Source organism: Dipodomys merriami, unplaced genomic scaffold, assembly GCF_024711535.1.
Source record: "Dipodomys merriami isolate MVZ:Mamm:240054 unplaced genomic scaffold, mDipMer1.0.p SCAF_1592, whole genome shotgun sequence".
Lineage (NCBI taxonomy): Eukaryota > Metazoa > Chordata > Mammalia > Rodentia > Heteromyidae > Dipodomys > Dipodomys merriami.
In genome coordinates this window covers 49,071-75,936 of record NW_027202929.1, presented here as the reverse complement: position 1 = coordinate 75,936, position 26,866 = coordinate 49,071, and the positions used below count along the sequence as shown (strand labels likewise).

General features: G+C 44.3%; 1 long non-coding RNA gene across 1 annotated transcript; it reads left to right on the top strand.

Moving 5' to 3' along the window:
- The first annotated feature begins 1,695 nt into the window (after positions 1-1,695).
- LOC138827647 (uncharacterized) lies at positions 1,696-18,523 on the top strand. Its single transcript, XR_011372159.1, has 3 exons — positions 1,696-2,313; positions 8,896-9,015; positions 18,140-18,523. It is a non-coding gene; the product is annotated as an uncharacterized lncRNA (long non-coding RNA).
- The last annotated feature ends 8,343 nt before the right edge of the window (positions 18,524-26,866 follow it).

Below are 26,866 nucleotides of genomic sequence, written 5' to 3'. Positions count from 1 at the left end.
GTCAGGCCACAGTGAGGTCTCTCTGCCCCCAGCCTGGCTCCTAGCACAACCACAATCAGGGCAGCACTCCCGGGCTCCACTGCAGACCTCTGACTTGGGTCAAAAAAGTTCCTGTGCTTGTGCAGTCCACAGTCAGCAGTCGGTAGTCCTGGAACAGGGGCATCTACTAAGGCCACTCCAGAAGAACTTTTGCACCAAGCAGGTTGATTTTGGAGCAGCTCCTCTTCCAATTGCAGGCCTGGTGTCCATTGAAGCAGAACATGACACTGCAAAAGATCACAGTGCACAATAGAAGAACCTGACAAGCAATGGTCCTGTGCTCAGAAACCTGACAGAGACAGTAAATCAGAGAGAGAGTAAGGCTAGATTGTACCTGCTTCAATATCCTTGCCAAGAAATGTTTATTTTCACCAAGATATAAAGAGGAAACTTCTAACTCTATCTCTGACAAAGTATCTTGTACGAATCTAGACTTCCATAAACAATCACAAAAGTAGAAGCTATGTGAAAAATAAATATATTTATGTAAATATATATATAATACAAATATGTAGGAATATATATTTATATTAGCGTATTCACATATACAATGTGAATATGTATATAATGTATGTATGTATAATGTATAATGTATATTTATGTGTATATATCTATATATATAATGTACAGGAGAGAAAAACTGCATAGTATTTGGAGGAATAATTACCAAAATCTTCCCAATTTTCATTAAAAGCATGAACCCTTATATGCAGGAATCTAGCAGCTCAACAAAAAATTAGCATAATCCCATAGATCCACACTAAAACACATTCTAATTAAATACTCAAAGACAGCAGTCCTCCCAAAGCACAGAGACACAACTCCTCACACACAAGTGATCTTCAATGATATTATGACCAATTTTTCATTAGAAAAAAGAGTATTAGGCAGCAAGGGCAACAAATTCAAAGTGCTAAAAGAAAAGGACATATCTAACACCAGCCTTTCTTTTATAACATTCCCCCCACCCCAGAGATAGGGGCCGAACTCAGGGCCTTGTACTCACCAGGCAGGCACTCTTCCATTAGCAAAATCCCCAACCTTACAACTACCCTTTCTAAAACAAAACAAAACAAAAAATATATTTCTTCTAAAAGTGAGAGATGCTAAATACTGAAGGCTCAGGCCTATAATCCTAACTACTCTGGAAGCTGAATTGTGAGGATTGTGGCTCAGAACCAGCCTGGACCTTGTCCCTTCAGGAGTAAATTGTGGGAGACAGGTGTCCTTAAGAAGGATGGAGGACTTTGTGCTGCGTCATTCCTGGAACAAGTCATAGGATAAGGTGGCCATCAAGAATGGAGGCTATTGGCTAGTGTCTCCACAGAAGCAATTTATATAATGCAGGAGTGCTCTCATAGGTCAGAGGACATTGACCACTGTCTTAGTGGTTTCAAAAATTCCATGAAAATAACCATAGCAACCTCAAGTCCTCCTGGAATCTCTAGCAACAGTCTTGGAGGCCTAAGAGCTACAGTGTCAATGGTGGCAGGCTGTAATTGGTCCACTTTTTCTCTGACCTCACTTGGTCTGAATCTGATTTGTCCATTTCCCCCATGATGTCACTATGCACAGTTGTGATTGCTCCATTGTGATAGGTCATGTAGGGTATATAGGAAGCCACTGTGCCCCAACATTTGTCAGTTAACAGTGCTGGGAGCTCTCGCTTGGTAAGCTGCTGGATTAACTCAAAGCTAGATTGATGATCTGTTTGGTTGCAGGTTTTGTTGGTTGGATTTTGGTATTTCTTTTTTACTTTTTGCCGGGTTTCCCATTATTTTATTGAGTTAATTTTTCGGAGACTTGCTACCTGCTTTCATAGCAGGAGGATCGCAGAATACAAAGAATCATCCCCGAGCTGCTTGACGAGGAGATCATCAAACAATACCAGACAAAAGAACTCCTTGACCAAGTTACCTGAGTGAAACTGTCCCATCACCACTTCACAGACACCGAGATGGCAGTTTAAAATACGTCATATGGGAGAGTCCTCCAGGCATTGAATAGAGAATAAGATGGACATTTTTAAGGCTGGATGGCCCAGACACATCATCAAGTTGTACCTGGTGATGGAGAAAAAAGAGTATGTATATCTCATCATGGAATTGGCCACTAGGGGCTACCTTCTGAAGTCTATCTGAAAATCCCACCACTTATATAAAGTTGAAGCCAGGAGATTCTTCAAACAAATTGTACTAATTACAGCAGAACACAATCGCACATTGAGATCTTAAGCCCAACAATATCCTTTTGGACAGCAAAGGCAATATCAAGGTTAGTTATTTTGGTCTAATCATCTGGTTCTCCCCGGGGCAGCTGCTGACAAATTTATGTGGTGTTGTGCTATTCCATACCCCTGAAATGTTCCTGCAAGAAAGAAATGATGGCTGGAACTGGCTTCACACCTGTAATCCTACCTACTCAGGAGGCTGAGATCTGAGGATCATGGTTCATTGCCAGCCCGGTCAGAAAAGTCTGTGATATTCATCTCCAATTATCCACTAGAAAACTGGGAGTGGCACAGTGGCTCAATTGGTAGAGTTCTAGCCTTGAGTTGAATTGCTCAAGGACACTGTTCAAGCCCCAAAATTGGAAAAAGAAAATATGCCTACAAGGTGGAAATCTGGAGCTTAGGTGTCTTTTTATATTTTGTTATAACAGGAAGATTTCCCTTTGAGGGGAGGATGTTATCCAGGTAGAGTCACTAGTTCTGAGGGCCAAATATGTTGGTCCATATAAACTGTCTGTTTGAGGACAAAATGTACACTGCCAACTGGTAATTGAGGACCTGAGGGAGAGACAAATATTGAACAAATAATGGAGCACCCATAGCTTAAACAAGTTGCATAATATTCCCTGTGTTCTGATGAGCCAAGACTCAACAAGCTGGAACCCACCATTCTTAAAGTAAAGTGTGACATGAGGTACTACCATATGAGATCCAGGGATCTATACAGGACAGAACATTCAATTATGCCATGGGCATGTACCTTTTAATTAAAGAAAACTTAGGCTGTCCAAGTAAAAAGAGTACCTTCAACAGTGCCACCGTGCCCAACTCTTGCAGATCTTTCCAACTTACCTCTCTCTATAGAAGGAGAGCCAGTTTACTTACCTGGCTTAACCATTACATCTTGTCATCTGAGTTTCAATTGCTTTATAATGTCAAGCAGTCACCTCTGAAGAGAGGCTTAGGTACCACTCTGCCTGCCATTCCCTTCTGTTTCTTGCAGAAGAACCCCAGTCCTAGCACAGTTCCAGGCCAGGATTCTGTGTTGTTTCCCTTGCCTGGTCTTTCTTTTTAAGCAGCAGTGAAAGATTCCTCTCTGGGGAGCCACAATTTGAGATCATAAACTGTCTACTAAGAAGCAGGGTTGGAGGAGGGCGGTTAGCAGAATATTCCCTTCCTTCTGGGTAGTCTCATAATTAGACTAAATATAATTTAAGGCGGAGATTTGGCAGGATGGGTGTGGCTAGCGAATAGCTACCACTCTTCTCAGAATATGCTGCAGTATTCAGGCCCAGGAGCAGAGCAATTCTCGAGAAAGTGGTGGAGAGTATTATAAGACATCAAAGATAATAGCAGTTGAGAGCACAGGGACCTGTTATTGGGATGTGAAAGATTGCAAGAAGTATACTCAAAAACGAATTATAGGAGGGATAATCCCTATACAGCCAAGGCTGCATAGAGAGATCATGTCTCAATCCAAAGGCTGGCTACTGAAGCCAGAGGAACTAATGTTTGCAAGCAATTACAAGTAGGAGATAGTGTTCTACCACTTGAACAACAATGCCACTTCCAGTTTTCTGGTGGTTAAATGGGGATGAGTTTCAGGGACTTTTCTATCTGGACTGGCTTTGACCTACGGTCTTCAGATCTCAGCCTCCCAAGAAGCTAACATTAACAACCTAGGATTACACTCAGGAACAATGCCCAGACCCTAATTTCAAGGCCAAAGACCATACAACAAATAATAAAAAAAGAAAGTAAAAGGGGACAGTGGGTGGAGAGATTCACCATTCATCAGATGCATGTCAGGTGTGAATGATCCAAAATGTAGGCTAGGAGCAGACAGGGAACCTACCCAAGACACAACTGATCATTTATTTGTGGAAGCCAAGTGAAAAGTCAATAAACCAATATATGAAACAACTATATAAAGATAAATAGTGCAGGTGAGAGTGCCAGAAAGAGTCCTTGTGAGTCAAGTGCTGGTGGCTAACACCTGTAATCTTAACTACTCAGGAAGCTAAGATCTGACGATCATGTTTCAAAGTCAGTCTCAACAAAAAATGTCTCTGAAATTCTTATCTCCCATGAACTAGCAATAAAGCATAATTGGGAACTGTGGCTCAAATGGTAGAATACTATATTTAAGATTTTAAAAAGATAAGCAACAGTGACCAGGTCCTGATTTCAAACCCGTTCAAACCCCAGAATCCACATACATAGAGAAAAGGTTTCTGTGAAGAGGTAGCACTGAAGCCAAGACCTGTAGATTGAGAGGGAGCCAGCTTTGGGGGCATGTGACAGAGGCAATAGCTAGGGTGAAAGTCTCAGGGCTGGAATAAACCCCATATCAGGAGGAAGTGGTGTGTGGCTGGTTCTGAGTGAGAAAGAGAATGAGGTGAGGTACATCTGAAAAATGGGGGCCAGGTGGGCACTGGTGGTTCACACCTGTAATCTAAGCTACTCAGGAGGCTGAGGATTGAGGATTGTGGTTCAAAGGTAGCCTGACCAGGAAAGTCCATGAGAATCTTATCTCAATAACCAACTCTGAAAAAGCTGGAAGTGGTACTGTGGTTCAAGTGGTAGAGCACTAGCCTTGGGCTCAGGCTCTGAGTTCAAGCCCCAGTCCTCATACTTCAGCTTTCTGAATAGCTAGGATTACATGTGTGAGCCACCACAGACAGGCAACCCTTTATTATATATTATCTAACTTAATGGTTGTGACTTTCCCATTAGGAGGGCTCACTCTGAGCTCATCCTATTCTGGTTCACTTTCAGTCGATGGCCAGGTCAGTTTCCCCTCTGGAACTAACTTGTCTGTGGGAGGAGGATAAAGCCCCTGAAGCGCCTTCCCTTGTTGGGTGCATCCTATATTGTAAGAGTGATGAAAGAGGTCCAAGATTAAAGCTGGGCTCCTAAGGTGGAGTTCCTATTGTGGGCAACCTGGGCTGGTGTGCAGCTTTGAACAAGTGACTCTGGGAAGATATGAAAAATAACCACACTTAAATCCAATTTTTTTCAAAATCCTCTTGAGAGCTAGAAGAGGAGAGGGGAAGGGAAGATATATTCTGAATAGTTTCCTTCCTGTTGTGACATTGATTGATACATTTTGCTCAAGCAGGAATTACTTCTTATCCTGGGAAGGTCCTCAGTTTACCTTCCCGTGGTTGAGAGTTGTATGAGATAAAATCCTCAGCTGTCAGCTCTATTAGGGCTACTTGACCCAGAGAAGAGGGCGACTCTTTTTGCAAACTGCTCTGCTCAGAAGGAGGTCCAATTTTCTGATTTTCAATAATGGGGACTAGGTGCTGCTAGAGAAAAGGATGTTATAAAATAGAGTGAGTTTGGAGCTCACACCCTTCAGAGGGAGGCCCAAACTGAGACCTGCTCTGAGAGAAAATCAAGGAACTGAGAGGAAGTTAATATTTTAGGTCATATGGCCAGAGAAGGCCTTTCTGTGGCAGAACTTCTGATCTAGCTGCTGAAAAGATGAACGAATTAAACAAAGTTTATTTTCCTTTTGTGTGTGTGTACAAGTACTGGGGCTTGAACTCAGGGTCCCATACACTTGCTTAGCTTTTTCCTGCAAGGCAGATGCTCTACCACTTTAGCTAAACTTCTACTTTGAAGTTTTTTGCTAGTGTATTGGAGATAGGAGTCTGTCAGAATTGGCTTTCCAGACTGGGTTTGAACATGGATCCTTAGATCTCAGCCTCCTGATAAGCTAGGATCAAAGACAGGAACTATTAAGCATTCAGGTCCACACAAAGGTGTAGAAGAAGTTTCCAGGGAAGAGAAGAACAAATTTGCAAAGGCCTTGCCTGATTTGTCAACTTGTTGGATATTGTTTATTGATTTATTTTTGAACATGGGGCTTGAACACTGGGCCGGGGCACTTTCTTTCAGCTCTTCAGCTCAAGTCTAGCACTCTACCACTAGAGCCACAGAACCACTTTGGATTTTCTGGTGGATAATTTGAGATAAGAGTTTCACAGTCTTTCCTGCCCAACCTGGCAATCCTCAGATCTCAGCTTCCTGAGTAGCTAGGATTACAGGCATGAGCCACCAGTACCTGGCTGGATATTTATTTATATAGGAATACAGCAATATCCTTGTAAATAGGATGAAAAATATTTAAGTTGGTCACTCCATATGAGCCTCACTGGCTTTAAGTTTTCTCTTTGATAGTTAATATGAAGGAAAGCCACAGGGGGATTCACCTCAGTTTATTATAAAAGGATGTCTCTGGCGTGTTTTTACAACAGTGTGCACAATGTAAAAGATAATAATGTTATTCATGACATTATACACAGTAGTAGAAAGGTAGAAAACCAAATGTCTCTTGATGGGTAAACAAAATGTGGTATAACCAGCCAAGGGAATATTATTCAATCTTAAAAAGGAATGACATTCTGACCATGCTACAACAAGAATGAATCTTTAAAATACTGTGAAATAAACCATATTAAAAATAAAAACTATATTTATGATTCTACATATATAAGGTACCAAAACATAGTCAAATTTGCTGGCTACCAGTGGCCCACACTTATAAAACTAGCTACTTATAGGGCTGAGAACTGAGGATGGAGGCTTGAAGCCAGACTAGAAAGAAATGTTGCTGAAACTCTTATCTCCAAAAAGTGAGATACAGTAGAGGTGAGACTCAACAATAGAACTGTGGAGCACATGGGCAGCAAAGATGGCGTTGGGAGGGGGTTGAGTGAGCAGAGCCCAATTTACTATAGAGCACATGGGCAGCCAAGATGGCGCTGGGAGAGAGTAGAGTGGGCAGAGCCCAATTGATCTTCCTATCAGTGCCTAACCAGCCCATGAAGGCTCAGGTGCATGATAGGGTGTGACCTTGACAGTGATTGGTTCCTCTTCCTCCCTTGCCATGCCACCCGCCCTTTTTGTATTTAATAAGGGCTGCTCTCTGTTAATAAATGAGTTTTCTACCTGCTGGATTTGGCTCCCTGCTGCGTCTGATTGTCTCCTGGGCTGGGGAACAGGCGAGCGCCACACTTACCTTTCCTCAGACCCCATCCATCTTTCGTGGGACGGACGAAGACCCAACATAGAACATCAGCCTTGAACAAATAAGTTTAACATAGAGGGGCTGGGAAAGTGGCTCAGTGGTAGAGAGCTTGCCTTGCATGCCTGAGGCCCTGGGTTCGATTGCTCAGCACCACATAAGCAAAAAGAAAAAAGCCATTGAAGGGTAAACAAAGGAGGAGGCTGCAATGCTTGGTAAGAAATGTATGCATTATCCTGCCCATGTAATTGTAACCCCTCTGTAAGTATGTTCTCAAATAAAATAAAATATTAAAAAAAAAAAAGAAAAAAGCCGGAAGTGGCGCTATGGCTCAAGTGGTAGAGTGCTAGCCTTGAACTGAAGAGCTGAGGGACAGCTCCCAGGCCCAGAGTTCAGGCCCCACGACCGGACCTCCGCCCCAAAAAAATGTTTAACATCGAATGGAGAATAGAGAATGAATGATGTGGCCAGTGCAGGTAAGAAAGAGCAGGCTTTCTGTGTGCAAAGGACTTCTTGGTCAACAGCACTGTGACAGAACACACAAAGACAGTACTAGGCTGAGAAGTAAGGACAAGGAAGACAGGAGAGTTGATTACCCGTTTTTTTTGTTGTTGTTGTATTTGTTTTTCCCAGTACTGGCACCTGGACTCAGGGCCTGGGTGCTGTTCCTGAGCCTCTTTATGCTTTGGGCTAGTGCTCTATCACTTGAGTCACAGAACTTCTTCTTTTTCTGAGTAGTTTATTGGAGATAAAAGTGTCATGTCATGGGCCTTCTTGTAAGGCTGGCTTCAAATGGAGATTAGTCTTCAGATTTTAGCCACTTGTGTTGTATTCCAATTTAAATTGTAGTATTCCAATTTCCCAGGAAGATATGACAGCACTCAGGCAATTTGGCTGGAAGTTCTTTATTTAGCCATATTCCATCTGTCCTCAGCTCACAGAGCTAGAGAACAGCCCTGTTTGTTGTTCAGGGGGGATTTTTATAGGAAGTGCTTTCACATAGGTGATGTTTACCAAAGCAAGCAAGCAAGGTTACAGAAGCAAATCATAGCCTTGAGTCAAACATGCCTTGGGACATTGGACCTTTGCCCTGATGTTGAAGAAGGGGAATCCTTTTCCCAGAGAGAATGCATGTCAGCATGCACCCTCACACCACACAGAAGCTCAAATGGGGACACACGAGTCAATGCTTCTGACAGTGCGCTGAAATTTTCTGAACAGGAATGATGTTTATTACAACTTCCTGAGTAATAAAGAACTCAGTACAGCTGGTGATAAGCATCATAATTGTTAGTGGCATTCAGCAAAATTTGTGATAAACTGCAAAGCTGCCAGTCTGGGAAGCTTGAGGGAGAGAGAGAAGTTTACTTTTAGCAAAAATGTTTCTGAATTTACATTTTTGTTCCCATGGATATCCTTCTTTACCAAGGGAAAGGGGCTCAGGAGAGAAAATTAGCTACCGCAGGAAGGATTGAGGCTAGAATAAACTTTCTTCCAGTGAATAGCAAATCAGATATCACACTGAGTAGCTAGGATTACAAGTTTGAGCCAAAACTGCCTATTTTGATTAATTCTTGTGTGTCATCCCCAGGAATGTGGATTCAAGCCAAGGTGACCCAAGCCTTCAAAGTTTTGTTACAGATATTGACTCAAGCTATGATGTCAGAAATACTGACCTTACTGTTCAGCCTGGAACCAAAAGAAACGGGAGGTGAGAGTTATCTATGTTTGTGGCTTGTAAATCACCAGGATTAGTGGCAGGCTGGAAAGAAGAGAATCAAGAGGGCACATGTGGAACATGGCAGACAGGAAGGCATCAGGGAAGAAGCAGTTTCGGGATGAGCAGTGGATCAGGAGGACCAGATTCTCTGTGGTGCAGAAAGTCTTTCTTCAGAGCCCTCACCACATTAGCCTGTCTTGGGTCACTCCATGTTTGTTTGGTGTTTCAGCCCTCAGTCATTTGAACTCTTAGGGCTTGGGGCTTCCTGTACATCCTCCTGGAGCCTGGCACAGGGTCTAGCCCACATTGGTGCTGGCTGATGGTTGCCTAATGGGGCTGGATAGAGACAAACACTAAACTGGAGGTTTCTGGAAGGGATCGGCGTGCACTTAGTGTCCAGAGGACATGCATGGGACTGTACCTTCATGAGGAAGAGGCCAGAGGACAGTCTCATGTTGCCTCCCTAACACTTTGGTAGAAATGGCAGACAGATGTCACAGGCAGCAGGCAATGCTCTCTGGTTTATATATGTGCATGCACACCCAACATCTGTGGCCCATTAGTGGAACAGTACACACTGATCACAGCATGGACCCCATTTCATGGCTGCGGACACTGAAATCCTGGGGTCTTGGTGTCCTCAGGCCTTGGCCAACAGCAGTGGGGAGTCTGAGACCTTGGAGGCAGGGCAATGGCAGGGCTCCAGCAGTATCTGCAAAGCCTGAGAAGCTCGACTCCTCAAGGATAGCTCACAGACGCAGAGGAGGCTGTGAAGAGGGATAGATCCCTGGGGTACACTTGAACCACCAAAAGGCACCCTGCTCACTAGCACCAAGCACGTACGGCTTATAGCCCAACAATCCAATTCTTGCTCTTTCTCACCTCACTTGGCAAGGGGGGGAGCCATGGAGGAGCAAGATGCACCATTTCAGTTGAGGAGGGATATATCTGATATCAGACCCACATATCACACCTAGATAGACTGGAACTCTCCAGAAGGCCAAGGTAACAGATATATTCGTTGTCTAACAAGTGTGGAAGTGGGAATCTTGACTGTGAGGACTCCATAGTCCCCAACTTGTGGGTTGGTGGCTGCGACTCCCCCCTGAGGTGGTGACTAAGTGGTAGCATCTGGGTTGCTAGCCTGTAAACAGAAGAAGTGAAGGTGGGCTGTGGAGTGGCCTGGTGCCTGGGCCACACTCTTTTGCTGAGTTGTTACTGTTGCCACCATGTGGATGTGCCTAGGCTTGGAGCAAGGTTACAGGGCCGGTGGGGCTGACTGGCTGTGCAGAAGCAGAAGGTGTCACTTCTGCAGGCAGTGACTCTATTACTGGCAGCCCTATGCTTCCTGCTCAACGTGGGGTGGGGCTCTGCACCATAATCGGCAGCCTGATGGCACCCCGAGGGGTTAGGAGGCAGATAACTGAGTGCCTCAGTATGGTGCTGAGAGAATGCTGCTCCCCAGTCTCCCACCCCTGTCTGGGTTTACTTCAAACCTGCAGCTTCTCCTTTCTCCTCCTCTGTGACCTCAGTGGCAGCACTAGAACAGTCTGTGCTTCTTCCTACTTTTCTCCCAGGTGGGGTAAATTGAGGCTGCGAGGATAGGGATTTGTCCACTCAGTAGAGTCAGAAATAGAACCCAGGGCCCTTGGTGCCCCAGTATGGAAGTCTTATTTCTACTTACCATACTTTACAATCAGTTCTTTCTATTGCCCTCTCCTGTCCCCTGACCTCCTCCAGCATTCTCTTTCTGGAGTGTACCCTGTCTGCACATGTCTGTATCCTGTAGGACTGATGCCCTCATCATCTTTGTTCCCCTCCCTAACTTCCACCTGCATATCCTGTGTCTCTACTCAGGTCAGTCCTTTTCCCATTTAACCACTTGCACAGGGACGCTAGGCCTCCCCACTAATTCTCCCTATTCACTCTTCCCCATCCTATCTGTATTTTAGGTATTGTTGATTGGGGAGTGAGTGCAAAGACCCTCTTGGAGCTGTAGGCCCCTTGGAGGGAGTGAAATGTGAATTTCTGGTTCTTGAGGAATTTGCCACCTTTGACTCTCCAGTAGTCCAGATGTGTTCCTGTGGAGGGATTTCCCAGAATGTCCCCAAGAGCAGTTCCCTGAGGGTGGAATGCCACATGCCTTCCTTCTCTGCCAGGAACTGATGGGACATGGTATTTTTTGGTATTCCAAACTGTGATCATATTTGATTCTGCCTCTTTGAAACTTATGTACCTGCACATCTGTACGTGCATTTGGACTAAAATAGCAATTTTTCTTCCTGTGTGTGTGTGTGTGTGTGTGTGTGTGTGTGTGTTTTCAGATCTTCAGTCTTAAACTCAGGGCCTGGGTTCTGTCTCTTAGTTTTTATCACTCATGACCAGTGCTCTACCACCTGATCCACATCTCTACTTCTGGCATTTTGGTGATTCATTGGAGATAAGAGTCTTACAGACTTTCCTACAAGGGATCCTTTATTTGTTTGTTTGTTTTTGGTCGGTCATGGGACTTGAACTCTGAGCTTGGGCGCTGTCCCTGAGGTCTTCAGTTCAAAGACAGCACTTTACTGCTTGAGCCACAGTGCCATTTCTGGTTTTCTAGTGATTTATTCGAGATAAGAGTCTCATGGAGGGCTTGGAAAGTGGCTCAGTGGTAGAGGGCTTGCCTTGCATGCAAGAGGCGCTGGATTCTATTCCTCAGTACCACATAAGCAAAAAGAAAAAAGCCAGAAGTGGCAATGTGGCTCAAGTGGTAGAGAGATAGCCTTGAGCTGAAGAGATAAGGAACAGTGCTCAGACCCAGAGTTCAGGCCCCAGGACCAGACCCAACAACAACAATAACAAAAGAGTCTCATGGACTTTCCTGCCTGGTCTGGCTTTGAACTGTGGTCCTTAGATCTCCCACTTGAGTAGTTAGGATTACAGGCGTGAGCCACTGGTGATTTGGCTCCTTCCATTTTTTGTTTTTCAAGTTTTTCATTGTTAATTAATCATAAGAGACTCAGATTTGCCTGCCCAGGCTGGCTTTTAAACGCAATCCTCGCATTGCAAACCTCATGATTGGATTATAACTGTGAGCCACCAGTACCACTCTGGGATTTGTCATTTTTGACAAATGCCAAATGTGTCTATTGAGATGGTCTGAGCATTGAACATTGCACTGCACCCAAGGCAAATTTCAGGAGAATGACAAAGATGTAGAGACCGTTTGGTGCCTCACACACACCATTACATAATGTAAGTTAATGACTTTCTTCCCAGAAATGCATAACTCTTATCTTTATACAATGTAAGGTGCTTAAGTGCTTCTTCATATTTATCTAAAATAGTATATACATTGAAAGGAACTCCACCATATGTAAGCAAAATATTTTTTGTTAGTGATGGGGATTGAACTCTGGCACTGTCCTTCAGCTCTTTAAGCTCAAGGTGAATGCTCCACCACTTGTGCCACAGCACCATTTCTATCTTTGTCTGTTCATGTGGTGTTGAGGAATCAAACCCAGGGCTTCATGCATGAGAAGCAAATACTCTATCACTGAGCCATCTTCCTAGGTCACTAAACAAAAGACATTTATGTGTCAGCTGGGCACTGTTGGCTGACACTTGTAATACTAGCTACTCAGGAGGCTAAGAGGTGGGGATTGCGGTTCAAAGCCAGCCTGAGCAGGTAAATGGAGCTGTGACTCAAGTGGTAAAGCACTAGTGTAGGGAGCCGAGGCGAGACTCGGCCCACTCCCTTGCAGCTTTGAGGTAACCACCCCAGACGGTGCTTGGCGGGACGCCTGGGCTGTGCGCGTGAACGAGCCAGGTAGAGTCCCCAGCCAATCCCATGACACCTGGTGACGGTGAAAGGCAGGCGACCAACAATAGAAAGACCCGCATTCCGATTCTCCTATATAAGCGGCTGTGTTTCGGGTGCACGCTCTCTTGCGCCCAAGCTCTCCTACAACTAAAAGGCTCTCCAATAAAGCGTGATCTGAGAAGACCCCTGGTGTGGTGGTCGTTTTACCTCGCTGGTCGAGTAGACGGTCGCGACAACTGGTGCCGAAACCCGGGAACGAACCTGGGACGGGACCCGCGCGAGAGGCCGAATTGGAGCCAGAACTCAACACGCGGAGAGGAGACGTCGGTAAAAAATCCCCCAGTATGCTGTTCACTGTAGATTTAGATATTTATTCGTTGCTTGCATTGCTTCTTCCCTTGTGGCTTGTCTTTTTGATGGTGCGCACTTGCCTCGAGGAGGGAGGGTTTGATTTAATCCAGGAAGGACGCAAAGTACTAACGCAGCATCAGGATAGTCTATCAGAGTCAGCATACAGTAAGGGGGAGGAAAATAGGCCTAAAAGAAAAAGGGAAAAAAGACAAAAGGATCCTAAAGAATTAAAGCAAGAGGGGCTGCAGCCCTCACAAAAGGAGAAGGGTTTCAGAGAGGAGCGGGTCTCAAGGAGACCCCCGTGCCCTTCTTTAAAAGCAAACCGGTTCTCAGCCCTACATGTGGAAGGGCAGGACCAAGAATATAGTAATCTTGTGAGTGACTCAGAGGAAGAAATGTTAGAGGAGGAGGGAGAGCAGCTCAATCCAGCTGATAGTGAAGAGTTAGAAGAGGCTGCGGCGGAGCACGAGGCAGACAGATATGGAGGGTGGCGCCCCCTAGGGGTGGGAGTACCGCAGCAGCCAGGGAGAGGAAACGGAGCTGCCCCTCACCCGTCGGACCCCCGCCGTGCCCGCCGGCAGGGAAGAGTCACTTTATAAAAGAAAAAACCTGGTCGCGATTAGCAGCCGCTTTCCCAGTCTTTGAGAATCCCATTAGTGCTGAAAGAAATTTTGAGCCGGTTTCCTACTCCCAGTTAAAAGATTTAGTTGAGGCAGTCAGGACTTATGGAGTGACGGCCAATTATACCACTGCCTTGCTTCGAAGGCTAACTATTAATGCTATGACACCTATGGATTGGTTTGAAGTGGCCGGTACTTGCCTTAATCACGGGCAGTTCCTTGATTTTCGGTCAATTGTACAAGACAAGGCTCAAGCACAATACAGACAAAATGTCCGTGACGGGCACCCAGACTGGACCGTAGACATGCTTCTCGGGCAGGGAATCTACTCGGTAGACCAGACAGGATATCCCTTTGAAGTATACCGCCAGGTAAACGAGGTTTTTTACAGGTCCTGGCGAGCCCTCCCAAACAAGGGAGAGGTGGCTGGCAATCTAACAAAAATCATGCAGGCCCCTAATGAGCCATTTTCTGATTTTGTTGCCCGTATGCTAGAGACAGCCGAGCGGGTATTAGGAAATCTGGAAACAGCCATGCCATTTGTACAACAAATCATTTTTGAACAAAGCACCAAGGAATGTCAGAGGGCAATTACCCCAGTAAGAACCCAAAGCCTAGAAGCTTGGTTAAAAGCCTGCAGAGAAGTAGGTGGCCCCCTGACCAATGCGGGGCTGGCAGCTGCTGTCTTGTCGGCTGCCGGGGCCGCAAAAGATAGTAAAGGAAAAGGGTGTTTCCAGTGTGGTCAGTTGGGACATTTTAGACAGCAATGCCCACAAAATGGTGGTCCTGTACAAAATATACCCAGGCCGCCAAGGACTCCAGGAGTGTGTCCTCGTTGTAAAAAGGGAAAGCATTGGGTCAACGAATGCAGGTCAGTTAGAGACATCAATGGACATTTTATCCCCCAAATTACTAACACTAATTCGGAACAGGAGCCAAAAAACGGAGAGAAGGGCCCTCGTCCCAAGGGCCCGAAAGTTTATGGGGCATTTCAGACTCTGGCTCCCAGACAGCACCCGCAACAACTCCCCAGCCAAGAAGAGCAACCTCAGGCTCCGCAGGGTTGGACCACTGTGCCACCTCCGGACGGGTATTAACACAGCAGATGGGAGTCCAGATTGTGGAGACAGACATGACAGGACCCCTAGATGAAGGCACTGTAGGAATAGTTTTAGGACGCTCCTCCTCCACAATGAGAGGATTAATAATTTTCCCAGGAGTGATTGACCCTGACTATACGGCGACTATCAAGGTCCTCTGTCATGTCCCCCATGGAGTGGTGTCCATTTCTCCCGGGGATAGAATTGCACAGCTTCTGCTTCTCTTCATGGCAATTTCCCTGCTAAGGAGATAGAGAGAGGAGATAAAGGGCTAGGCTCCACTGGAGTCGACCTTACATGCCTGTCCATAACTTTAGACCAAAGACCCATGCTAACTCTCCAAGTGGAAGGGAGAAGATTTGAGGGATTGGTGGATACAAGGGCAGATCGAAGCATCATCCAAAGAGGGGAGTGGCCAAAGCAATGGCCAACTCAGAAATCCTCCCAGACCTTACAAGGGCTGGGCTATGCCGATGCCCCACAGTTAAGTGCAAAAGAATTGACTTGGAGAACAGACGAAGGCCAGGTTGGAAAAATGCAGCCATTTGTGGTAGACGTCCCTGTCAATCTTTGGGGAAGAGATGTGCAGCAACAGCTAAAGCTAACTTTAACTAATGATTATTCTGAGGCCAGTCAGAATATGATGAAACAGCAAGGATTTGTGCCAGCCTTGGGGCTTGGTTGGCGTCTCCAAGGACGCAAGGAGCTGATAGAGCCACTTCCTAAACAGGACAGGAAGGGTTTGGGTTTTTCTTAGGGGCCTCTGAAAACAAAGCTTCCACTGAAGGTGCGGTACCCATACCTTGGTTAACGCAAAAGGCGGTGTGGGTTCCTCAGTGGCCCCTCTCTGGAGAAAAATTGGAAGCGGCTCAAACTCTTGTCCAGGAACAGCTGCAGCTGGGGCATGTTGAGCCTTCAGTGTCATCTTGGAATACCCCAATTTTTGTGATCAAAAAGGCCTCCGGAAAATGGAGATTATTACATGACCTTAGAGCAGTAAATGCCCAGATGCAAATTATGGGACCCATCCAAAGGGGACTTCCACTGCTCTCTGCTTTACCTAGAGAGTGGCCTATTTTGGCTTTAGACATTAAGGATTGCTTTTTTTCCATACCTCTTTATGAAAAGGATAGGGAGCGCTTTGCCTTTACTTTGCCCTCGGTTAATCATGAAACCCCAGATGCTCGCTATCAGTGGAAAGTTCTCCCCCAAGGGATGGCTAATAGCCCAACAATTTGTCAATTGTTCGTGGGGGCTGCATTAACCCCTGTTAGGGAAAAATTTCCAAAAGTACAGATTGTCCATTATATGGATGATATCTTGTTGGCTGCTCCCTCGGTAGAGACTCTTCATAAGGTGTTTGGGCAGGTAACGGAGACCTTAGCTAATAAAGGATTAATTATTGCCCCTGAGAAGGTTCAGCAGACTAGTGTTGTTCAATTTCTGGGAACCATTGTTTCTCCTACTGAGATTAAACCACAAAAACTTTCCATTCGAACTGGTCATCTTAAAACACTTAATGATTTTCAGCAATTGGCAGGAGATATTAATTGGATAAGGGGGTTTCTTAATCTCCCTCGGTCAGAGTTGTTACCTTTATTTGCTATTTTGGAGGGCGACCCTGAAGTCACCTCCTCTAGATCCCTGACACCTTTAGCACTAAATTCCCTACAAAAGGTTGAGGCAGCTTTGTCTAGGGCTCAACTTTCACGGGTTTATTTGAAATTACCTATTGATTTATGTATATTAAAAACAAAAAATTATCCCACGGGGGTTCTTTGGCAAAATGGCCCCTTATTGTGGCTCCACGGCAATTCTGTGGGAGCAAAAACTGTTCAATATTTTCCTGAATTAGTGGCTAAGCAGGCAATTTTGGGTATAAAGTATTGTTTAATTCACTTTGCAAAAATTCCAGATAAATTAATTATTCCATACACCCGTGAGCAAGTTGAAATTTTAGCAGCCACAATGGATATGTGGGCAATTCTTGTTTGCTCATTTCCAAATGTAATTGATAATCATTATCCTAAGCATCCTCTGCTTGCCATAGTTAACAAAAATTTAGTGTATTTTCCTGTTGTCACTTCAAAGGAGCCCTTGGCTGATGCTCTAACCATCTTTACGGATGGATCAAAATCTGGACAAGGTGCCTTTTTTGTTCAAGGACACAAACAGCCGGTAGTCTTTATTTTTCGGCCGAATGTCCCACAGGCTGTTGAATGTTTAATTGTGCTTGAAGTTTTTAAAAGATTTGATCAACCTTTTAACTTATTTTCTGATTCATTATATGTTGTAAATGCCGTTGCTTCTCTTGAAGTTGCTGCTTCAGTTAAGCAGGCCAGTACAATTTCTAATGTTTTGTTACAGATTCAATCCCTTATCTTAAACAGAAAACATCCTTTTTATATTGGACATATTCGTGCCCACTCTATGTTGCCGGGCCCGATGGCAAAGTGTAATGATTTGGTGGACCAGGCAACTCGGGCTATGGCTGTGTAGAATTGGCAAAAGACTTTCATAGATTGTATCATGTACCTGCTAATACCCTTAGGAAAAGATATAATTTGTCCAGGCATGTGGCAAGAGATATTGTTAAAGCCTGTAAATCTTGTGTTACCTTTCTTCATCCTCCCCATGTGGGGGTAAACCCCAGGGGGTTGAGACCAAACGCCCTATGGCAAATGGATGTTACTCATCTGACGGAATTTGGTAAGTTGAAATATTTACATGTGTCTGTGGACACCTTTTCTGGTGTCATTCATGCCACACCTCTGGCAGGAGAAAAGGTGTCTCACGTCAGAATACACTGCTTAGAAGCTTGGGCAGCTTGGGGAAAGCCCCTTAGACTCAAGACGGATAATGGCCCTGCTTATACTTCCCATGGTTTTCGCGCCTTTTGCGCACAAATGCAGGTTGCCCACACCACCGGATTGCCCTACAATCCTCAAGGACAAGGTATAGTGGAAAGAGCTAATAGAAGCATAAAAGAAATGCTTCAAAAACAAAAAGGGGGAGTTGCTGAGTCCGCGTCCCCCAGGGAAAGACTTTCTCTTGCGCTCTTTACCCTTAATTTTTAAATTCTAAATGACAACGATCAGTCTGCCGCAGATTGGCATATGACAAGAGACTCCATGGATACTAAAGACATGGTTATGTGGAAGGATGTTATTAATAATAAATGGTATGGACCGGATCCGGTAATAACGAGATCCAGGGGAGCTGTTTGTGTTTTTCCACAGAGTCAAGAAGTACCTCACTGGGTGCCAATGAGACTGACCAGGCCGGTGGAGACTGCAACAGAACCCCCTCTTGAAGATGCAGCTGATCTTCCTGCTGTTAGCAACAGTGCTAATAGCAATCCCTGTGATAGCTAAACCAATGATGCTGTGGGCTGTTACAATTTACTGACTGGATTGCCTCTGCGGTGTCCTTTTTCAAAGAGCGGGTGGGAGTCAGAATGTTTTTAGCCTGCTGCTTGGGAGGATGCGTGGTCTGCCTATGGTTGGTCTGTCGCCTTCGAGCCCAAACCAGAAGGGACAAGGTTGTTATCTTGCAAGCATTAGCCGCTTTGGAGTGTGGATCCTCACCCCAGATTTGGCTGTCGGCCCTGAGAGGCAGTTAAGCCTTACCATTCTGCATAGCCTTAGCACCCCGAGGGATCAGGGGATCCCATTGCACCAGGACAGGTATGCAATTTGCAATTTGGGACAGGGTGCAAGGCAAGTGCACTGCACTTGAGGAGATGGTTCTCATCTCCTCAAGAAGAGCATGCTGGGTTGCAAGTGGGTTGATGCCCAAGATCCCACCTCTGCAAAAAAGGCATCGGACGGGCCTGGTCATCACTGGGGAAGGCGCCCCTCAGGCGAAGACCAGTGCAAGGTCCTCTCATTAATGTCTTAGACAGAGGCCCAACCTCTACTCTTACCTGTTGCCATAAAACAAAGAAGGGGGAACTGTAGGGAGCCGAGGCGAGACTCCGCCCACTCCCTTGCAGCTTTGAGGTAACCACCCCAGACGGTGCTTGGCGGGACGCCTGGGCTGTGCGCGTGCACGAGCCAGGTAGAGTCCCCAGCCAATCCCATGACACCTGGTGACGGTGAAAGGCAGGCGACCAACAATAGAAAGACCCGCGTTCCGATTCTCCTATATAAGCGGCTGTGTTTCGGGTGCACGCTCTCTTGCGCCCAAGCTCTCCTACAACTAAAAGGCTCTCCAATAAAGCGTGATCTGAGAAGACTCCTGGTGTGGTGGTCGTTTTTCCTCGCTGGTCGAGTAGACGGTCGCTACACACTAGCCTTGAGTAAAAATAGCAAAGGGACAGGGCCCAGCCCCTGAATTCAAGTCCTACTCTGCACTACCAGTTTAAAACTTTTTTTAATGATAAAGCAAGTCATCATCCATGGGTCTAACACACTTGTGAGCAGTTGCTGACATACATGTCTGCCAACCTACAATATCGGCACATGCAACATGATAGACTTATACATTTCTGTTCATTTCAAGGCTAGGTACAATCACATGATTACAATATATGTAGAAGCTGCAATCAGTTTGAAGTCTACGTTCATTTTCTTTGTCAGTGCTCTTGTAAGTGTGTCTGAGCAGTGTCCCTCACAGGAAGAAAAGAAGCTCCTAATGACTCACCTTAATCTCATGTTGTGAGTAGAAATAAGACCGGGCTGTATGTCAATGCAACATTGCTTGGCTGTTTTTGACTCATCCTGGTTCCTTGAAGTCAGAGCCCCATCTTTTGATTCCATGTTAGGGATCTCAGGGGAGGTCACCATCAAATAGGAACTGAAGAATATCACCAGCTCCCCTTCATTAAAACCTCATTATAGTTGAAGCCAGTGGTTCACATGTGTAATCCTAACTACTCAGGAGGCTAGCAATATATGGTTGTGGTTCAATGCCAGCACTGGGTAGAAAAGTCCATGACACTTTTATCTCCAATTAAACATCAAAAAAACTTGAAGTGGACCAGTGTCCCAAGTGGTAGAGTGCTAGCCTTGAGCAAAAAAGCTCAGGGACAGCCCTAGGAATGGCACACACACACACACACACACACACACACACACACACACACACACACACACAAACAAACAAATACACACACATACACACACACTCAAACACACATACGCCCCTTTTTGTTAGCTCATCTAATGCTCCCAACAACCATATAAGTCAGGTATGCTTATTTCCATATTACAGAGGAGGAAAATTCCTGGTGTGTCAGTGGACTCAGACCTCAAATCCATGCCCCTGTCCCAGTACTTTTTTTGGGAATAAACCTGTGGACCAAGAGACAAACAGGTTACAGGCATTCTGTGGTGTGTGTGTGTGTGTGTGTGTGTGTGTGTGTGTGTGTGTGTGTGTGTGTGTGTGTGTGTGTGTGTGTGTGTGTGTGTGTGTGTGCACCAATCCTAGGGTTTGAACTTCGAGTCTGGGTTCTGTCCCTTAGCTTTTATTCTCAAGGTTGGCACACTGTACCACTTGAGCCAAAGCTCCACTTCTTGGTCTTTAGTTCTTCATTGGAGATGACTCTCACAGACTTTTCTGCCCAGGCTGACTTTGAATCATGCATGGTTCTCAGATCTCAGCCTCCTCAGTAACTAGGAGTCTAGATGTAACTATTGGCATCAGGCATAGATTCTTCACCCTTCTGGGTAAATCTGTCTTACCTGGTTTCCTCAGTGTGAATTGGTTTTAATAATGTTTGACCCTAGGCCAGTTGAGACTTGTATGTCCTTATTACAGAGTCTGGCTGGTGCTTCATTACAGCACTAACTACTCTGCCTGTGATGAAAGTTTTTGAAAAGAAAAAGTAAGCCAGGTGATGGTGACTCACACCTTTAATTCTAGCTGGTGAAGAGGCTGAGATCTGAGGATTGCTATTCAAAGCCAGCCTGGGAAGGAAAGACTGTAAGAATCTGGAAGTGGGGCTGTGGCCCAAGTGGTAGAATTTTAGCGTTGAATGAAGAGCTCAGAAACAGTGCCCAAGCCCTCTTTTCAGACCATAGGACAAACACAAAATGAAAGAAAGAGAAAGAAAGAAAGGGAGTAGGGGCAGGAGGAGAAGGAAAGAGGGAGAGAAGAATTATGGCATTAGTGGCTCAGATATGTAAAAGCAAACCAGTAGTGGAACTGTGTCGCAAAGTGGTAGAGAGTTAGCTTTGAGCGAAAAAGCTCAGACACAGGCCCTGTGATCAAGTCCAAAGAAGACAAAAAAGAGAGGGAGGGGATAGAAGGAGAAAGGGAAGGAAGGAATGATCTAGTTCAAGAGTTGAGTGAAATAGAAACTTCTGGGTATCCGGGAACCTACAGACAACCAGGAGGCATAGTTTTTTAACCACACATCCTTGGCTGGTGCTGACAGTCAGATTCCCCCTACAGAGTCCATGCTGTGCTTGAGTTCAGGCCTATTGAATCCTCCCTGGGCCTTGGGACTGAAGATCTAGCCTTAGCTTCATTTGTAAAGACTAGGAACCTGAGGACACCAAGGACCTCTCATGGCAAGAAGAGTAAGACATGGGTATCCATTCCTTGAAATCAGATCCTTTCAGTGACATGCCTACTCTGATCCTTCTATCCTATCATCTAAAAAATACCTACATCACCAGCACTCCAGGAAAAGAAAGGGAGCCCCCTCAATGGCTATAGGGTGGGTCTCTCTATCCCATTTGACAGTCCTGGTCCAGCACAGATTCTGCCAGCCCTCTCCTTCTCTCTCCCTCCCTCTCTCTATTGTTTTGGGGAGTCTTCAATGACCAGAGTATAGAATGGGCTGCTATCTCCCCATTGGCACCAACAGTATTTAGCCATTTTCCTCAAAATCACAGCCAGAGCACGAGTGATTAAAGTCAAATTCAAATCTGCCAGCAAGTCATAACATATAGGGCTAGGACATTTATCAAGGCTGGGGGCCTCTAGTGACCTCAAAGAAAGCCAGTGAGATGGGGCAGGGAAGAGGCTGCAGTGGGACTTCTCTTCTCTGCCCTGCACCTTATAAGGCTTCTCAAATCAAGGTCAGGCCAAATAATAATGACAAATAATAAATATTGATTACTAACAACTCCTGTATTGAGACATGAAGGTTTCATTTATTTTATTTTTACCCCATCAAATGTCCATACCCACCCCATGGAGTATTTATTATTATTGATGTTCTTTCTTAAACTTCATTCACATATCAGAAAATGGTATTCAGAGAGATTAAGCCACTGACTAGAGCCACACAGCTCAAAATGCAAATAGTAAACATAAGAATACTGTCTGAGGCAGGTGCTGGTATCTCATGCTTGTAATCTTAGGTACTCAGGAGGCTGAGGTCTGAGGATCATGGTTTACAGCCATGATCTCCGATTAACCACTAAAATGACTGCAATGGAGCTGTAGCCCAAGTTATAGAGTGTTAGTTTTGAGTGAAATATCTAAGGGACAGTGCCCAGATCTTGAGTTCAAGCTCTGGTACTGGCACCAAAAAATAAAAACAAAAAAAAAGGCTCATAACCTTCACCCAAGACTATCTCCCACACACCAACAAAAACCTGGACCTGAAGGTGTGTGTGGCTCAAGAGGTAAGTACTAGTCTCAAGCAGAATAAGCTAAGGGAGTGTCTAAACCCTGAGTTCAAGCCTCCCCACTATAAACTTGTGTGTATATGTATATGTGTGTATATCTATATACACATATATAAAATGTGTCCACACATATGTACACATGCATGTATGTATACACATATGTGTATGTGTTGATTGGGGGATATCAGGCCTGATATCTCAAGCAAGAGAAAATTTTTGCATCATTCAGCCTGTAGATGGAGACTCAGAATTTCTATACTGCAGTTAAGTGAGGATACTCAAATTTTGAAATTCATCAAATCATTCGACAAAGCCCATTCTATTTAGGAAGGGTAATCATCTTTTTTTGATTTGTTTTGTTATGTTTTTGTTTTTTGCCAGTTCTGGGGCTTGACCTCAGGTCCTGCGCACTGTCAGTGAGCTGCTTTTGCTCAAGGACAGTGCTCTACCACTTGAGCCACAGAGTAACTTCTAGGTTTTGTTCATGCGGTATTGAGGAATCAAACCCAGAGATTCATGCATGCTAGGCTAGCACTCTAACACTAAGCCACATTCCCAGGCCATAATAAATCTTCTTTACTCCAAGTTTAAAATTATTTAAATTTATCTATTGAAATTTACCCATGTGATTAAAATGGTAATCACATCCAAAAATTTTTTAATTTCTTTCCTTTTTTATTGCGAAAATACTGTACAGAGGGGTTACAATTACTTGGGCTAGGTAATGAATACATTTCTTATCAAACATTGTTGCCTCTTCCTTTGTTTCCCCTTACCATCCCTTCCCATCTCCCACCCACCCACCCTTAATCCCCCCTCCCTCCAAAGATGTAAAGTTTGTTTTTCTCCATAACGACTTTTATATCTCATTGTTGCAATGGGTCCACCTGTATCCCTATTTAAACAATTTGTTTTTTATTTGTTAGGAAATGGAAAGACTTGGAAAAAATTATATTAAGTGAAGTAAGCCAGACCCAAAGAAACATAGGTCCCAAGGGTTCCCTTATATGCAACAAATAGTATATGTCTGACATAAGCAGAAACAGTCAGATAAATTGATGTTAGGCGAAATGAACCCCAAGATAAAGATTCAAATGTTTTTTCTTCCTTGCGATTATTTCTAACAGCTTTATAAGATGATTACTTTGTTGCTTTGTATGTCCCTTCCCCACAGTATAACCCCTGCTTCCAAAAGTCTTTTCACAGCAACATTTACATTGATGTTTGACTAAAACATGAGGCACTACATGCTAGCAGAATTAATGTGTTAAAATTCACCATCTCTAGCCGTGAGTTGTTCGCTCATGGCTGTAATTCTAGCTATTCAGGAAGCTTAGAGCTGAGGACTGAAGCTTTATGAGACTCATCTCCAATTAACTATCTCAAAAAACTGATGTGGAATTATGGTACCAGTGGCAGAGTGCTAGCCTTAAGCAAAAAAACCCACGGATGGTGCCCAGGACCTAGTACAAGCAATAAAATTGTGTGTGCATGAGCATGAACACACAAACACACACACACATGCACACATATAAGCACATGCACATACACACCATTACTACCACTATCATTAGAATATCATGACTCTAGTCACAGGAGATCTGCCACAGTCAAATTGTGAGACAGGAAGTAGAATGGTGGGTTTCCTGAGACTGTGGAAAGGGATGGATGGAAGGTGCTCTTTAATAAGTGCTTAATTTCAGGTTGGATTCTGAGAAAGTTCTAGAAGTTGGTATCAGAGAGGGTGCATGAAAATTTGAATGTACTTAAAGCCACTGAAGTGTACAATTGTAACTGGTTGAGATGACACATTTTATGCTATGGTTATTTTCCCAGGATGAGAGAATAGATAACAATACAGCCAGGGAGGGCCTGGACAAGAAAAGATAGCAGGAGGCGAGGGCCCTTATAGTGTTCACTCCTTCAGTTTCCCACCAACAAATATCTGCTGTTGAGCCACTTGTGCTGGGCTTATGACAGGTTGGAGCAAAGGCAGTGGGTGGCTACCTGTAATTGGCCCTCTATCATTTGAGCCACATCTGTACTTCTGGCTCTTTTTAAGTTAATTGGAGATAAAACTCTCAGATTTAGCTGCCTGGGCTGGATTTGAACTTCAATCATCAGATTTAAAGTTTATTATACTATCTTAAAGAAATGATTGGAACTTGCTCTTTTGTTGTTGTTGGTTTTGGTTGTCAGGCTTGCACTTGGGTCCCAGGCTCTGTACCTGAGTTCTTCTATTTAAGGTAGCATTCTACCAGTTTTCATTACTTCACTACTTTTAGTTTTCTGGTGATTAATTGGAAATAAAGTATCACAGACTATACTGCTCAGACTGGCCATGAACCTTGATCTTCTGATCTCAATCTCTTTAGTAGTTAGGATTTCAGGTGTGAGCCAATTACACCTTGCTGGGAACCTGCTCCTTTATGAAGGAAGGCATTCTGATTATCTCCATTTTCCAGATATAGAAACAGAGGCAAACAAATTAAAATGACTTGTCTATGATGTCACACGTTAGTAAATGCTGGAGCTGGGTCTTTTATCCTGGTCTTTCCAATGGCAAATCTCACCCTCAAATAATACTCCATTAGTGTGTTGCCTTTGTTATCCCCTACCCTCACATTCCTGTAGCAAGGAATCAAAAACAAGGTGTGATTAAGTACAGGATCTGTCTAATGAAGAGAGTGCCTGGGTTTGAGTCTCATCTTCACTACTGAAGTTGGATTGAGAGGTTTGTTGGGCCGGGATTAAAGGTTTGTGTTTTTGGCCCTGGCAAATCATTGGTTTTGTTCCAGTAGCCTGGTCTGTAAGACTAAGATAATGATTACCTATCTCATAGGTTTATTACCAAGTTCACAAAGAAAAAGGTGGGTTGGTGCCTAGCATATACTCAGCAACCCATTGATGTCAGCTGTTTATTTCATTGAGTAAAGATGGCAGCCAATGGCTGGGTGTCCAGCTCAATAGTAAAGCCTATACTTATTTAGCATGGTGTGGAGGAGGAAGTTTGGGAGGGGACAGGAGGAAGAATCAAGAAGAAGGAAGAAGAAATGGTAGAATGTGGCCAGGCACCAGCAGCTCAAGCCTGTAATCCTAGCTACTTAGAAGGCTAAGATCTGTGGATGGTGGTTCAACCCAGCCTGGGCAGAGAAGTCTCTGAGACTCTCAAGTCTAATAAAGTACTCAAAAAAAGCTGGAAATGGCATTGGTGCTCAAGGGGTAGAATACTACCCTTGATTGAGCACAATTTGGCTCAGGGACAGTGCTCAACCAATGAGTTCCAGTTCCAGGTATGGCTAAATCAATCAGTCAATCAATAAAACAAGGAGTAAAAGTGGAAGATTCGGTTGTGTGTTAGCCATGTATTTTTTTTCTTGCTATGACAAAATATTTGACAGAAATATCCTAGGAAGTTATTTTTCTCAGTGTCATAGATTTCAGGCATTAATGGCAGAGAAGAACATGGAGGACATGGAGCATGGGGAGGGGTAAGAGAGGGAAAGGGAGTGCTTCGATGGGAAGATTCCCTTTTCTCTTCATTAACTCCGTATGGAAAGCCAGCATACCGGCTGGTGCCACCCATGTGCAGGAGGGATATCTGCTTCGGTTAATCTGTTATGGAAACCCACCAAACACACCCAGAGTTATGCTTTAATTATTAGCTGGGCGCATCTAAACCAAATCAAATCAATCCCATTGAAGCTCATCCTCAAGATTAACCATCACAGATATCAATTTCATTTGCCTCCAAATTTACATTCCTTGTTATCTCTCAACTCACCAATCATTTATCATTCTTGTTTTTTTTCACATTTAGGCTAGTGTGTGTGTGTGTGTGTGTGTGTGTGTGTGTGTGTGTGTGTGTGTGTGTGTGTGTGTGTGTGTGTGTGTGTGTGTCCTACTTAATGGTGAAACCACATATACTTTTCTCCTAAAATCAGCAACAAGGGTACCATATCTACTGTCACCACTTGTAAGTTGCAGGAACTAGATTTGCAAGGAAAATCAATTTGACAATAGAAATGTCAATATCTGTGTTGATAGGAAGGAGTGTAATTATCTTTTTTGCAGATAATATTATCTTTTTTTGTTCCATCCTGAGCCTAGAACTCAGCGATTGTGTTTTGTCCCTGAGCTTTTTACTCAAAGCTAGAGTTCTACCCCTTGAACTGCAACTCCACCTCTGGTTTTTTAACGGTTAATTGGAAATAAGAATGTCAAGAGTCTCACATACTTCTTTGTCCAGTCTAGCTTCCAACTGCAATCCTCAGAAATCAGCTTCCTGAGTAGCGAGGATTAGAGGCAGCAGCCACTGGCTCCCAAATCTCATATTATTTTTTATTTAGAAAATTACAAGACCCAGCAATCCCACTTTTGGGC